This window comes from Callithrix jacchus, chromosome 6, assembly GCF_049354715.1.
Source record: "Callithrix jacchus isolate 240 chromosome 6, calJac240_pri, whole genome shotgun sequence".
NCBI lineage: Eukaryota > Metazoa > Chordata > Mammalia > Primates > Cebidae > Callithrix > Callithrix jacchus.
This window is the reverse complement of record NC_133507.1, coordinates 89,120,428-89,135,790: the sequence shown is the minus strand read 5'-3', so window position 1 is coordinate 89,135,790 and position 15,363 is coordinate 89,120,428. Positions and strand designations below refer to the sequence as shown.

The 15,363-nt window shown below is 34.0% G+C and overlaps 1 protein-coding gene across 4 annotated transcripts in view; it reads right to left on the bottom strand.

Moving 5' to 3' along the window:
* The window catches only part of LRP1B (LDL receptor related protein 1B), a 1,941,900-nt gene that overhangs the window by 1,041,649 nt on the left and 884,888 nt on the right, over nt 1-15,363 (bottom strand). The gene's annotated exons all lie outside the window — the stretch shown is intronic.

The following is a 15,363-nucleotide window of genomic DNA, read 5'->3' as shown; positions in this document are numbered from 1 at the left end:
AAAGTGTATGTGATTGGTCCAGAAAAAAATATTTATCTAAAATATGTTAGTTTACATTTGCTTGAATTATTGTAAATAGCATTTGAGATCAATCTGTTTGGTCTCCCGCTTTTTAGCCTATTACTATGTTCATAGTCACAAAACCTCTCAAATTTTTGTAAATTAAATTATTTCAAGAGGAAAGATGTCAACTCTGTGGTTGATTTTGCCATCTATGCTTTTCCAATCTGACACATCAATTGATTTTCTATCTTTTGAGAGCTTGTTTTGATTTACCAATCCATGTGTAACCTTCATAGAAATCAATGTGAATATATCTCATTTCAATATTTTATTTTTCATTGGTAGAAAAATACTAGAAAAATACTGAACATAATATATTTCATTATATCTGAAATATTTTAGAGAAAAGACATGATTAAAGCAATATTTAGCAAACCTTCAGAGCAAATTAGGATTGAATATGATAAAAGCATGAAATAAAGATGACGTGACAGGAGCACATTCATTGCAGAAATAATTTCTAACAGAAATAAGGTTCTCTAAACTAGATAAATATTGGATAGAAGCATGACTATCTGAAAATAGGGCTATAAATGGATCACTACAATGCTGTTGTTTTTACTCTTTTCACCAGGTAGGCACATAAGAGTTTTGAAGATTAAAGTAAAATGAATTTAAAATACATTGATATTTGCCACAAGTTGAGCTGGTGCTACAGAAATAAAATACAAATTATAATTAAAAAATAAAAGTCCAATATGTAAAAGAACACCCGGAATATTCCAAACTGAACATTGGGTATTGTATTATAAATGTAATTATCTATAGTATTTCGTTAGTTCAATTACTGCTCTGCAGTCTCATACAATTATTTCACATATCTTCTCTTCTTAAAACTGCAAACCTCCTTTCCAATAATCACTCATATATGATGATCTTGCTCCTTTTTCTTGAGAAAACTGAAGCAATTAGAAGAGATTTTCCAGATTTATACTGTTTCTACTCACATCTGCATAGTCTGCATCCCCTTGGATTTCACAGTTAGTTGAACTGATAATCAAAGCTCCCACCAAACATCCTATGCATAAATCCCATCCACTTTCACCTCCTCAAGGATATCACTTCAGCAGTGCTACACTTTATGTGGATAGAATCAGTCCAAAATTGGCTTGAATCTATATGCCATTTTAATTCAATATTTATCAAGCACATCGTCAATGCTAATCACTCTGCTAGAGTTCCACAGATGCAAAATTCCTTCAAAAAATAAAATATTTACAATAAGAGTGTGGAAGTAAGTGGGATTAAGTGGACAGAACAACAATGTAAAACAACATTTATAAATAACGGTAGCAAAACACATACGCTAAATAAAAATACAAGAGGTAGGATTTAGAAAGAGAAAGATTCATCTAGAAGGTGGATATGCGGGAGTATATCTGAGAAAGAGTTGTAGAGGTAGTTGGAGTTGGGACTTTAAAAAATAAGAGTTTTGACAGACAAAATTAAAGAGAATGTTGCCCAAATAAAGAGGACAATACAAGAAAGTAAACGGAAAGGCCTGAAAGCATACAAGAAATATAGGCAACAACAGTTAATGCTGCATTGCTAATCTATAATGCTGGACGTGGTTAAAAAAAAAAAAGGAGAGAGATACTAAAATTGTTTTTTGGAGACAGATCAAGGTCAATTAATTCACAGATTATGTAGAATTTTCTGTTTAGGCAACAGGAGACATTGCTGGTTATTAAGGACATTAGTGACACATTCTGACTTGTATTGTTCAAAAGTATCTAATAGTAGAGAAAAAGATAATAAAGCAAGAAAAGCTATCTAAGTGATGAGGAATGGCAAAATAATACATTAAAACTATGAGCATTTGCCTAGAAAGATGGCCAAAAATGTGGTTAAGGCATAATGACCCTATATGAGTAGTACTAAGAAAATGAATTAAGTATAACAGAAGTTTACAAAAAGTTTGGAAAGAAAATACTGTTTGTCTTTGATTTCATTGAGTTTAAAGTATTGGCAATGCAATAGCCAGGGAGAAATTGAGAATTTGTGTCTATCTTTGAAGAGAACTTGGTAGTGGAGATACCAGTTTGGAAGTCACAAGCATAAAGTTGGTCATTGAAACCTAAAGAGTAAAGAAGCATTCCCTTAAAAAAGAATGATTGGGATACAAATATAAAACCCAGAGAACTTCTTCCTGTGGAAATCAAACAGAAGAAGAGACAGCAGTGATAAGAACTACCACCAAGAAATACTGTGAAATAATCAAGTACATAAGTGAAGAACCCAGAAAGTTTCACAAAACCTAAGGAAGAAAAGTAGTCTATAGAATCAAGCGGGAAAATCAATGTTAAATTCATTAAGAAATAAATATGGTTGAAGCCTGTAAAGTGCACTAGGTTTCCTAATAGGATCGATTGAGGGTGTTAAAAAGCATTAGAGTGGAGCAGTGAAGATAAAGGTGAATGTAATTAGGGGTTGGAACAGAAAGAGGAAGCAGGAAAGGTTCCTCACACGAAATAGATTCTGTTACAATATAAAAAGAATGAGGGTAGAGATATGATCTAATTCATTTAGTCTCTACCTTAATGCAGGTGTTCACTCCGTGAATCAAATTTATTTCTTTTCGGTGTAATACCTGGAGCCTAGATGCACCTTTTCACTGTGTCAATCCAAACTAGAAAACCCAAATTCTATGAATTCCATCTTTCTACTCTCTCTACTTGAAATATTTAGAGACTGGAGAGTGAATACTGAAAAGAGGCAGGGACGGTGGGCGAGGTTAGTGATAAGGAGACTTGAAGAGAAATACAAAATGGCCAAAAAATTAATCTGAAAGACCAGACCTCAAACAGTGTTAGGGGGAGATCCGTTGGTTGAAAGCAAAATATACAAAGTCAACTTAGCTTTTAGTTTATTAAATTTATCCTGTGTGAAGATTTGTATATGTGCAGAGTCATGACAACGAGAGGATTAAACAGTAAATGATATTGGGTAAAATGGTAAATATTGATTCTGCTAACAAATTGTGAAGAACCATGAAGAACTAACAATACGAACACTTAAATTTAAAATTTGGCTTGACTGCAAAAGCAATACTAATTATTGTAGTTATCTACTTGAACTGCTTAGCATTTATGCTTAATTGCATGCAACACTGTAATGACTATGAACATAGTTAAAAGCATATCAGATTAATTTTGTTAGAAAACTTATTTGAATACAACAAAAATTTTTGTACTTGAATCATTAGTATTCACTCAACTGACTTTCATGAAGCATAGCCATTGGCATATATAACATTATCACTGGTTTGGAACCTAAACTGTAGTAGGAACACCACTAGCATCTTAGTGAAGTAAATATGCAAGTGGGAACACAGACATATAAACATAGCATCTGATCTATCTTCCCCAGCATTATCATAAAATGAAACTATCTTTTTAATTAAAGGAGAGGAACTGTCATTTCACAAATCAAATCTAAGCTAAATGATGAAGATTTCCCTAACACAGATCTACTTTGTTCTGTTTTAAGGAATTTTTTATGAACTTGACATGATTTGGCTCTGTATCGCCACCCAAATCTCATGTTGAATTGTAATCCCCAATTTTGGGGTAGAGACCTGGTGGGAGATGATTGGACATGGGGGCAGATTTTTCCCTAGCTGTTCTCATGATGGTAAGTGAGTTCTTATGAGATTTGCTTGTTTGAAAGTGTGTAGCACCTCCCCCTTTACTCTCTCTTCTTCCTGCTCTGGTCATGTAAGTTGTGCCTCCTTCCTCTTTGCCTTCCACCATGATTGTAAGTTTCCTGTAGCCTCCTCAGCCATGCTTCCTGTCGAGTAGAATTGTGAGTGAATTTAAACTTCATTCTTTAAATTACCCAGTTTAGGTAGTTCTTTATTGCAATGTGAGAATGGACTAATATGTCTCTCATCAAAATTGCAAAACAGAGTATTATCAAAATATGAGAATACCTTCTCTATCAAATGCAAGGTGACAGTTTACAAGTAGTGGGTAGCTTTGAGACATCAAAACTTCTAAGCCATTTGATTTAGTGCTAGTCAAGAAATAGATATCTGAAATTGTGTCACTAATAAATGGTAAGTGGGAGTCTAAAAGAAGAAAATTCATAGTAAAACGAAAATTTCTTTCACCACTTATCTTGTTTTCTGAATAGCAGCAGAGTATTATGTTGAGGCCTTGGTCTCTGCAACAAGAGTGCTTTACCTCCAGCTGTTTTAGTAACTTCAGGCTGTGTGAGTGTGGCAGAGAATAGCTAAATGTGTATCAATCTTGTTTCCTCTTTCTAGGCAAATAAAAAGATGACATTCCCCAACTGTCTTCCAGCTATGTTGGAGCCATATTTGTGTCTTCTAGCCAATATAACACAGACAGAACTGGTGTGTGCAACTCCTTGACCTCATGCTTACAGCATCCTGACAGTCTTCTACTCTCTGTACACTTGTCAGCCATCTGGGTGCCACGGATCAGGCAGACTCCTCACCCGTTGAGATGGCAGAAGCCCAAAATGGAAAGAGCCTGAAACATCACATGGGAATGAGGGATTGTGTTAAGGAAAACCGAGACCACAAGGGGCGTGGTTTCCAAGACAAGAGCTTCCCAGTGCCATGCATCCGTCCACCTCCCACCAAGGAACCAAGAGTTCTTTATCTAAATTTCCTGCGTATGGGCTAGGTAAATTCCAGGCGAGTTCCTTTGTTCAGAAAGCCCACCAAAGCCCTGGAAGGAGGAGCTGTGTTGTGGGCCCAAGCAATCAATCCAGGATTAAAGTCAAAGATCAATCACTCCAGAGGAAGTTTTAAAAAAAACTCCTCTTATTGGACAAGAACATGAACGGGGCGGAAATAACTTCAAAGCTAAAACCCCACTGCCCCTTACCTGTGAGGCTTTCTCTCTCTGGGATCCCCACCCACAACACCGTGGGAGCTGTCTTTCCCTCTCTACCTGTGCAGATACCCCCTTTGAATTCCCTTCCCAGGGCAACATGGGAGCACGCTCTCTCTCGCTCTCCCTCTCTCTTTCCCTTTCTCTCTCTCTCTCTCTCTTTGCCTACTAAATTGTTTTCTGCTAAACTCTTTGGGTCCATGATATTTATACAAACGGTAAGCTCACCATGCCACCAGAGCCTTTTCCCCACTTCTGAGACAAGTGAGCCCAAGAACCTGGGACACCCGGTTAGAGGAACCCAACCACTGATAACCAAACTGGACTGTGATATCGGAAATATTGGATTATCATTCGAGTCCTTGAGATATCAAGGTTATTTGTTGCATATGAATAATGATGGGTACATGACTAAAGCTCTTATTACATGCTTTTCCTCATCTCTAAAATGGGGATAATAATAGAAACTACATAATAAGGTTGTTGGGAGGCTTAAATGAAGTGATAGAAAATTCTTAAAATATTGCTGACACATAGTAACCATTTTTATTATCATTATTTTCATCATTTTATCATTTAGGCTTAATCATTCATTTAGTACAACAGAATTTCTATTGTTATCATTCTGTCATAATTTTTATATACTATAAGCAACTTGGTGCTGTTTCTTTTTACAATAGAAATGTTTTTTCTTTAACACTTTTATTTGTGGGTGTTATGTGACTCTGTTGTTACTTTGTCATCTCTTGATGTTTCATGGAGAAGTTTTTCATTTGTTTGTTTGGTAAATTCTTTCAAATTTTTCACCTGAAAGCAAAATCTCCAACAGATAGAGAAATACTAATCATAAGAAATAAAGATTTTCTATTTTGGCTTCTATAAAATAATAATATTACTCTCTGAAACAATGCATATCCACATTGAATTTGCTATGTAACCATGGACCAATTTGCAATTTACACAATAATTTTTATGAAATATACTAATTTGCATAGCTTTTAGGGATTGTTTTGCTTTGTAACATCATTGGAATTTAGGACACATTTTCAAAAATGTATGCAAGTATATGATTTAGAAAACACATGTAAATAAATCATGTTGACCTTCCTCAGAGTGAAAACAGGGCAGTAGGGAAAGATGATTAGAAGATGGCAACCAGTTTTAACCATTACAAGTTATGACCAACAGGTCTTCCTTCCTCATTAATTTTGTTTACATAAATAGCTTTAAGCCAAAGAACCACTGTTTGCTATCTTGTGTGTATAGCTGTCAGATCAACCATTGTATAGTCAATAGCATTATGCTGCTGCCTTTGTGACCTAGAGTCAAATAACTCACATTGATCATGTATTGGACTTAGCTGGACAGTGAGAATACAGCTGTGATGTTTTATTTGTATGCTTTCAGGTTATGTTTCCAAAAGCAAATTAGAACTTTTAGAAATTCTTTGGAAACACAAAATGGTATAAGCACCTTTCCATATACATTAGTTATCTGAGATATCATTTTATAAAATAGGATAATATTTAATTCTCAATTTTAGTAATAAAATTGCTTCTTAACTTAGGCATGTACAAAAATGCCTTTCAACCAACAACTAGAACCATAGTAATGAGGAAAAAATTGTTATTTCCCTATGTGGCACATTGAAAAACAAGAACTTCACTCACTTTTTATGCTTAAAGATTGAAAAGCTGGCATAGCTACTTACCATGCCAGACAGTCCCCTCTTCTCAGCAGGACATATGCTTGACATATTTAGAATGGTGATAATTTGTGTCACATCATTCATCCTCTTACCCCTGTTTCTTTGGCCTAGTATAATGCAGTGTGAGCTGGTTTGCAGAGATTAGGCTGTTGCTTATGACTGCTAACGTGAGTTTCTTCAGAATCCTTTGCTTAGTGCTAGACTACTTGCTGGCCTAAAATTTTCAGTGTGTTCTCTTACAAGAAGATAGTGAAGTGAAGCAATGCTTTTTTATTGCATTTTGGTTCTATTTTGGGTATTTTAATAAAGTCCATAACTTCAGCAAAATTCATTTTTTCTCATGTACAGTGCTGCACGTTTTGATAAATGTGTATTTTTTTAACAAATATCATTTATAAGATATAGAATAGGATCATTATCCCACAATATCCCCTGTGCACCTCTACAGTCAACCCAGTGCCCTGCTGCCAATGTTTGGTGGTCACTGACTGTTTTCTATCTCTATGATTTTCTTTTCCAGTATGTCATATAAATGAACCATCTGGTGTTTAGTATTTTGAGTCTCACGTCTTTTACATAGCATAATATATTTCAGATTCATCTATATTATTATTAGTATTAGGTTGTTCTTTATTTTTTTTGATTACTGAGTAATAATCCATTGGATGAAGGTACCTTACTTTGTTTATTCATCTCACAAGTAACATCCATTTCAGTTGTTTCCAGTTTGGGGTTAGTATGCATTAAGTCTATATAAATATTTATATATGGATTTGTGTAAATGTAGGTTGTCATTTTATTTGGATAAATATGGGATCGGTGGGTTATGTGGCGAATGTTTTACTTTATAATAAACTACCAAATTATTTTTCAAAGTGGCTACATTCCTTTATAATCCTCCCACCAATATATCAATCTTCCAGCTACTCTATCTTCTCCCCAAGAGTTGGTATTTTCAGCTTTTCATTTAATTTTACTTTTAGTCAGTTTAGTACATATTGTACAATTGTTTAACTTGCATTTTCTAATTATTATTGATTTTTCATTATGTTTATTAGCTAGTCATATATGATATTTGCAGAGAAATTCTGTTCAATCATCTGCTGGCTATTATTAGGTTGTTTGTTTTCTAATTATTGAGCTTTAAAAGAGAGAGAGAGACAAAGAGACAGAATGGGTGTGTGTGTGTGCATGCATGTTTGAGTGTGTATATGTATTCTGGATACAAGTCTGTTATGAGATACGTGAGGTGTATATCGTTTCTCCTCGTCTAATTTTCTCGTTGCATTTTGTTATTAGTGCTTTACAAATAACAGAATTTCAAAGAAAAACAATTCTTACATTGGATAAAATCAAATCTCAACATATTCTTTCATAAATCCTGCTTCAGGAATTCTATCTAAGAAATCTTTACTGACTGAATTTAGCCTATACTTCTAGAAATTTTAAAACTTTAAATTTGTAGTTTATCATTTAGATTTGTAGTTTCTAAAGAATCCTTCTAGAATATTAATTGGAATTATGTCAAATTTATTGTTTGGGGAATATGGACATCTTTACTAAGCCTGCTAATTCACAAATATGGTATGTATATATGCATTTATTTTAATTTTTAAAAATTTTTTATAAGTTCCCAGCATACAGCTCTTCTACATATGTTGTTCAATTTATATCTGTCTCATAGCTTTGATGCCATTTTACATGGTATTATTTACTATAATTTTCTACTGTCCATTGCTAGCAATCAAATATGATTAATTTTTGTAAGTTAAGCTTGTATCATATGACCTTGCTAAACTAAACAGAATGAAGAAAACTAAAAAGAAGCAAATTATAAATATCCAACCAGAAATTTATCAAATTATAAACATCAGCAGGCAGTAATGATATCACTATAGACCCTATTGATTTAAAGGATAATATGAAAAAAAACTATGAACAACTCTATGCCTGTATTGACAACTTAAATGAAATAGACAAGTACATTCAAAGACACTAACTACCAAAGCTCATTCAAGAAGAAATATATAATCTGAATATCCCTATATATATATTGAAGAATTTAATTTGTGATTTAAAAACTTTCCCACAATGAAAATGCTAAGCCCAGGTAGCTTCCTTGAAGATTCTACCAAATGTTTAGGGAAGAAATAAAACTAATTCTGCATATGACCTTCTAGAAAACAGAAGGGAAGGAAATATTTTTTAACTAATTTATGAGGCCAGAATTACTCTAATCCACAAATCATACAATGCATTAAAGAAGAAAAAGAACAATATTCCTTATGAATATAGATGCAAAATTCTTCAAAATTACTAACAACTAAAATCCAGCAATATATAAAAGGATAATATATCATGGTGTTGCAGGCTGGTTTTGCATTTGAGAATCAATTAATGCAGGTCACCCTATCAGTACAGTAAGGGGAAAAAAATACCATATCATTTCAATAGATGCTTAAAAAAACATTTAATAAAAAACAATACCCATTCATTATTTGAAACACAACCCTCAGCAATATGGTAATAGAGCGGATTTTATTCAACCTAACTGAATGGTTTTGTCCCCAAATCAGGAACATGTTGTAACAGAAGTAGCAGAATTTCTCTCACCATTCATATTCAGTAATATACTGAAGTTTGTAACTAGTGCATTAAGGTCCTTTAAAAAAGCACAAATTAGAAAAAATGAAATAAGTAAAATGGTTTCTGCTTTTAAACAATTGTCTACATAGAAAATTGTTTTAAAAACTATTTTAAAAAGCCACCAGAATTAATAAGCAATTATATTAAAAGTTTAATAAATGGGTCTGACAACTCTGTCACTTCATAATTTTCATTTTACAGATTAATACTTTATAAGAATTTACAATTATTTCAAAAAGAAAAAGCAAAATTTTCTATAATTTAGCTGTAATAAGGTGGAAGTTGTAGACCAAACATGTGGTCTGAGAAAATATTCTGTAAACTGAGTTGGGGTTATTTATTTATTTATGATTTTATTTTATTGAGACAGAATCTTACTCTGTTATCCAGGCTGGATTGCTGTGGCACCACCTTGGCTCACTGCAACCTTGCCTCCCGGATTCAAGTGATTCTTCTGTCTCGGTTTCCTGAATAGCTGGGACCACAGGTGCCCACCATCACACCTGGCTAATTTTGTATTTTTAGTAGAGATGGGGTTTCACCATGTTGGCCAGGCTGGTCTGGAACTCCTGACCTCAAGTGATCCACATGCCTCAGCCTCTCAAAGAGCGGGGATTACAGGCATGAGCCACTGTGCCCTGCCAAGTCGAGTCGCTGCCCTGGAAGGAGCCCGAGGCACCCCAGTGGAGGCCCCATGCTGTCCTTGAGGACTTCTGCAGTGGAACTGTACCCTGAACGCATAAGAGCCTCGAGGTCTCTGCTGTGGACATCATTCCTTAATTTGTTCTTCCTCTCCTGAAAGTCCCGAAGATTTTTCATTTAGAAAAACTCTCTTCATGTAATGAATAATATGCAATGTCCTAAGGAACGCTTCCTTTAGATCTACTCAAAATTCCTTCCACTGAAACTGTACACATTCAATAAAGCCTTTCCCTTACTCTCAAAAGAAAAGTGATGAGATGTGTGTGTACTCAATACATGTATATCTCCCCATCCTTTTTAATAGTTACATATTGCTCCATTTTATGAATGATGATTAATTTAATTAACCAAATCTTTGCTGAAACACATTTAATTTGTATGGTAAATACAGCTGTCTGTCTGTAAAAAATATGTGTGCTCTCCCTTACATGCTGCAGAATTGTTTCTGAGAAGTGACCATCCAGCCAGAGACTTGTCATCCTACCTCTCTTTTAGTCGGGTTATGGCTATGGAACAGGTTCTTATTAATAGAACATGAGTGGAAGTGATACTTCTGTGTCAGGGAGAGTAAGAATATGCATATTTTTTTCAATCTCATGTTCTCTTCTTCTTGATTGGAAATGTCAATTTACTTTCATGATTTTCATGCTGTTTTTGCATATATTTCTCTGTGATACAATTCTGATGTATGCCACCAGGTATGCTTTGAAATGTATAAATTAAACAAAAACTAAAGTAACAGTTTTTTTAAAAACCTGCAAGTGTACCACACCACTGAGAGACTTTCTCATTTTATGTTATACCTGTAAGTTAAGAAATCACTCAGAGAAAGAGCCCCAACCACCTCAACCCATTGGCAAATACTACATTAAAAATTGTTTATTTTGAATCTCCAAATATAATAACTTTTAGTAACTTAGCAACTTTAGTCTGATTTCTTCAGAAACATTTTATTGTAGATTTCATTACACAGAAAATTAAAATATAGCTACATAATCACATCTGAAGAGAGATTAATTTATTTTACAAATTATAAAATTAAATAATGGCTTGTTTATTCATTGATAAAATTTGCTAAAAAATAAACCTATAATCTTTAGATATAAATTATTACTGGGAATATTTTACAAGGAAAAATATTTACTTTATTATAATCTATAAAAAGATAAGAGAGGAACACAAATGAAAATAGGCTCGTGCAAGGTTCTCTTTTCAGACTAATTATATGAGGACAATGACATTTCATAGAAAAATGTGAGATTTAAACACAGTAATTCAGTGGAAGCACTTAGCTTGGCACATTATAAACACCTGCTGTGGGTTGGCAATTATGTTGTTATCATTATAATCACAACCAAAGGAATTCGTGATTTAAATTTTCATGTTTTCTTTGCATCAGATAATAAACTAAGACACAATAGTAGCTCAAAATGTGCCCCAGACCCTAAAGTAGAAGACATAGTTCTACATGTGCTATCTCTTACCAGAGCTGTAACTATGGGTTAGTTTCCTAAACTTTCTGAGCTTTAGATTCTGATCTAACAAATGCCTTGATATGTTTATATGAATATTTAAAAATATAAGGAGTGAAAATATACTCTATAATTTCTAGAGCATCTCACAAATGCTGAGATATGGTCAATGCAGAGAGCTAGGTGAGAAAAAGGTGAGAGTACGAGGCGCATTAGACTGGCAAAGCCAGGATGTTATGGGTATTACATAAGTTGGAGTAGAGTTTTGCATTTGATTTTGCAGTAAGGATAACATACTAGAGTTATTAATAATAAAATAATCAATATCAGATTTTTGCCTGATTCAATGTATTTAGTTGCTACCAGAGAAAAACTGTGTTTGAGGAAAAAATGTAACCAAATTTACCAAAGGGACCTGAGTAAAATACAACTGCCAACAGAAACTATGTATAGCCAATAAGGGAATTTCTCTGTGCCTTGCGGTAGGAGGATAAGAAAATGCATATATAGTTGAAGGAGTATACACATATAACTTCTATGTTACATAGCTTGTGTGAGAGGAATATGACAGGGTCGAGGTAGCAGTAGCAATTGGGTTAGTGGAGGTGTGGCAACATGAGTGACGTAATCTCCTTTGTAAAAGGGGATCCATATTGCTAGCAAAATTTTTATTTTTTCATATTTAGTAAATTAGGGGTACTTGTGACTAAATGTACTTTAAAAGTGAAAAGTCATTTTAAGTCCCCATATTAGACTGAGACATAGTAGGCAATAACAATTTTGAGAAGCCATCTGCATGTTCAGCATAATGAGAATAAACAAAGACAAATGCAAAGATCCAACACCATGCTTGGCACATATCAGGTAAAAAAAAAATACCAACTGTGTGTTAAACATAGCAATTGAATACACCTCTTCACCTATGTACTTTGCCAAAATCCCAATAAAACGATAATAAAAAATACAAGACACAAACCCACAAGCATAAAGAGATTAGAAAGGAAGCTAGAGCAGACGAACGATATCAACAAAAATTTAGAAGCAAAAACACAATAAACAAGTGTTAGCTGACTTAGCTACATAGCTCTTTGCATTTCTAAGGCAATAAAATCTAAGCCGGAGGTTGAAGATAATGAGAGAGATGATGGTCAGGGCTGGTATATTCCAACTACAAAGACTGTGCAATACACAACTCAAGGGGACACTATTAATATAAATGTTGATATGGATGTCATTCAATAAAATTGTGCAACATGGAAGCTCTTGGAAGAAGGCCAAGAAGCAAATCAACACAAAACCAAAATAATGGAAATGTTCAGGAATTAAAGGCACTTAACACCCCTGAGAATCGTGGATATGGGAGTGAAGTTGGGTGGGAACATAAACTGTAGTATTTATTGGTTGAAAGGAGAAGTTACACATCCTAGATTTTCTCTTTTAACCCTTGCAGCAGAATACTGAAGAATTACTCTCTGAAGTGACTAAACTAGATAATTCTAACCGAAGAATAACAGACACAGCTGAAACCCAGAAATATCATGTGACAGATAGGAGGAATACACCCATGGGGTAGATGCTCTATCCCAGGAACAGATCAAGAATACATTAGGATCCAGTTGCCCTCATTCAGATCCTTCATAGGACAGTGATTCCAAGCAAAAGAAGCAAGCCAAGAAGACCAAAGTCATCCACTCATACTCAGCATGACACTTGTAAAGCAGAGGTGTAACCCTACAAAGAATGAAGCACAGACCCAGTCCCGAGCTCCAGAGACATGATGCAGATGTTTTGCTCAGGGTGATGCAGGTTTAACAAACAGAGAGCTAGATAGCTCACCTTAAGAGAATTGACTTTATTGGTAACAGAGTATGGGGAAGAACAAGCCTAAGGGCATTGTCAAAAACAATGAATATTTTGGTAGTGAACAATTAGGACAAAGATGGTAGCTGCATAGAAATAACAAGCTAAAATTCAGGTCAGATAAAACCAGAAAGAAAAAGATAACTAAGAAGAACCATTGCGGGTTTAGAACAAAGCTCTAAATCTTTTGAAAAGTAGCCAAGATTTTATTGAATAAAACTATAGAGCAATTTATGCCAAAGGGCATTTTTAAAAGTAATAGAACAATCAGGTGACAGTGCAAGCTAACTGCTAAGTGCAATACCAATAACGACACACCGCTTAATAGAAAGATCACAAAAAGAGACAGTCAAAGAGAGTCATATCAAACCCACTGTCACCACAGGGTAATTGTGTAAATGCTCAAGGTTATACCCTCTTAAGGGGTACATCAGAGGCTGTACACTATAAGGAAATAGATGTCATGAAAAAGCCCAGTTCAGATAATAAACAATGAAATATGCAAACAAAAGCAAACCCTACTGTGGAGGAAAGGAACTTCAAAGTTGCTAAAATATATTATGTAAAATTCTCTTTCAACTACATGAGACCTACAAAGAAATAGGAATGAGCAACCCATATACAAGAAAAAAGTTAGTAACAGACTCTGCCTTTCAGAGGAACTAGAAGTTGAAATTAGCAGACAAAGACTTCAAATTAGCTCTTACAAGTACATTCAAAGGACTTTTGAAAACATGTTTAAATAGGGTAACTAACAATATGACAACAGCACTAGGCAACAAAAGAAAAAAATAAATAAATTTCAACTCACAAAATTTCAAACATTTACATGTGGCACATGATCAGAATGAAAAAGCAACCCAAAGAATGAGAGAAACTATTTGCAAGTTATACTTCTGATAAAGAACATAAAAAGAACCCCTGCAAGTCAACAACAAAAAATACCTACTTTAAAAATGGACAAAAACTTGACATTTCTCTAAAGATATGCAAATTGCCAATAATCACATGTAAAAATAGTCAATATTACTAATCATTAGGTGAATTAAAAATAAAAACCACAATGAAATAACATTTCACACCCATTAAGACAGGTATTATTAAACAAAACGAAACAAATAAACAAAAAATAGAAAACCAGTGTTGGTTATGATGTGGAAGAATTAGAATCCTTCTACATTAGTGGTAGAAATATAAAATGTTGGAGTCACTATGGAAAACAGTATGGTAGTGCCATAAAAATCTAAAGATAAAATTATTATACAATCCACAATCCCACTTCTGAGTATTACCCAAAAGAATTCAAAGTAGGGTCTCTAAGAGACACTTGTAAAATCACATCAGTAACAGTGGTATTCACAATGAAAATGTGGAACCAATGCACCACCCAAATGTCTACTGACAGATGAATGAATAAACAAAATGCAGTATATGCACGAAGTGGAACATTACGCAGGCTTAACAAAGAAGAAAATTCTGACACATGTTGCATCACGGATACACCTAAAAGACATTATAACAAATAAAATAAGCTGTCCACAGAAGGACATATATTGTATGATTCTATTTATATGAGGTACTTAGGGTAGTACAATTCATAGAGACAAACTAGAATGGTGTATGACACTAGGAGAGGAAAGCATAAAACAAGAATCTGTTACTTCATTGACAGAGAAGTTCAGTATGAGAAGATAAAAAAGTTATGAAGATAGATGGTGATGGTTGCACAACAATATAAATGTACTTAATACCACTGAACTATATAATTTAAATTGGCTATAAAGGCAAGTTGTATAATATATGTGTGTTACCCCAATAAAGAAGTAAAACAAAATTAAAAAGAAGTCAATGAAGCTATAAAGACAATGTCCCATCAAAAAGAGTGTACAAATGGGAAACTAGAATTTATGAAAATGAACCAAATGGAAATTCTTGGTTTGAAAAGAAAAATAGCCAAAACAAAAATTTTATTTGAGGGGTTTCACAGTATATTTTAACAAACAGAAGAAAGAATTGCTAAACTTGAAGGCATATCATATAATCAGAATGA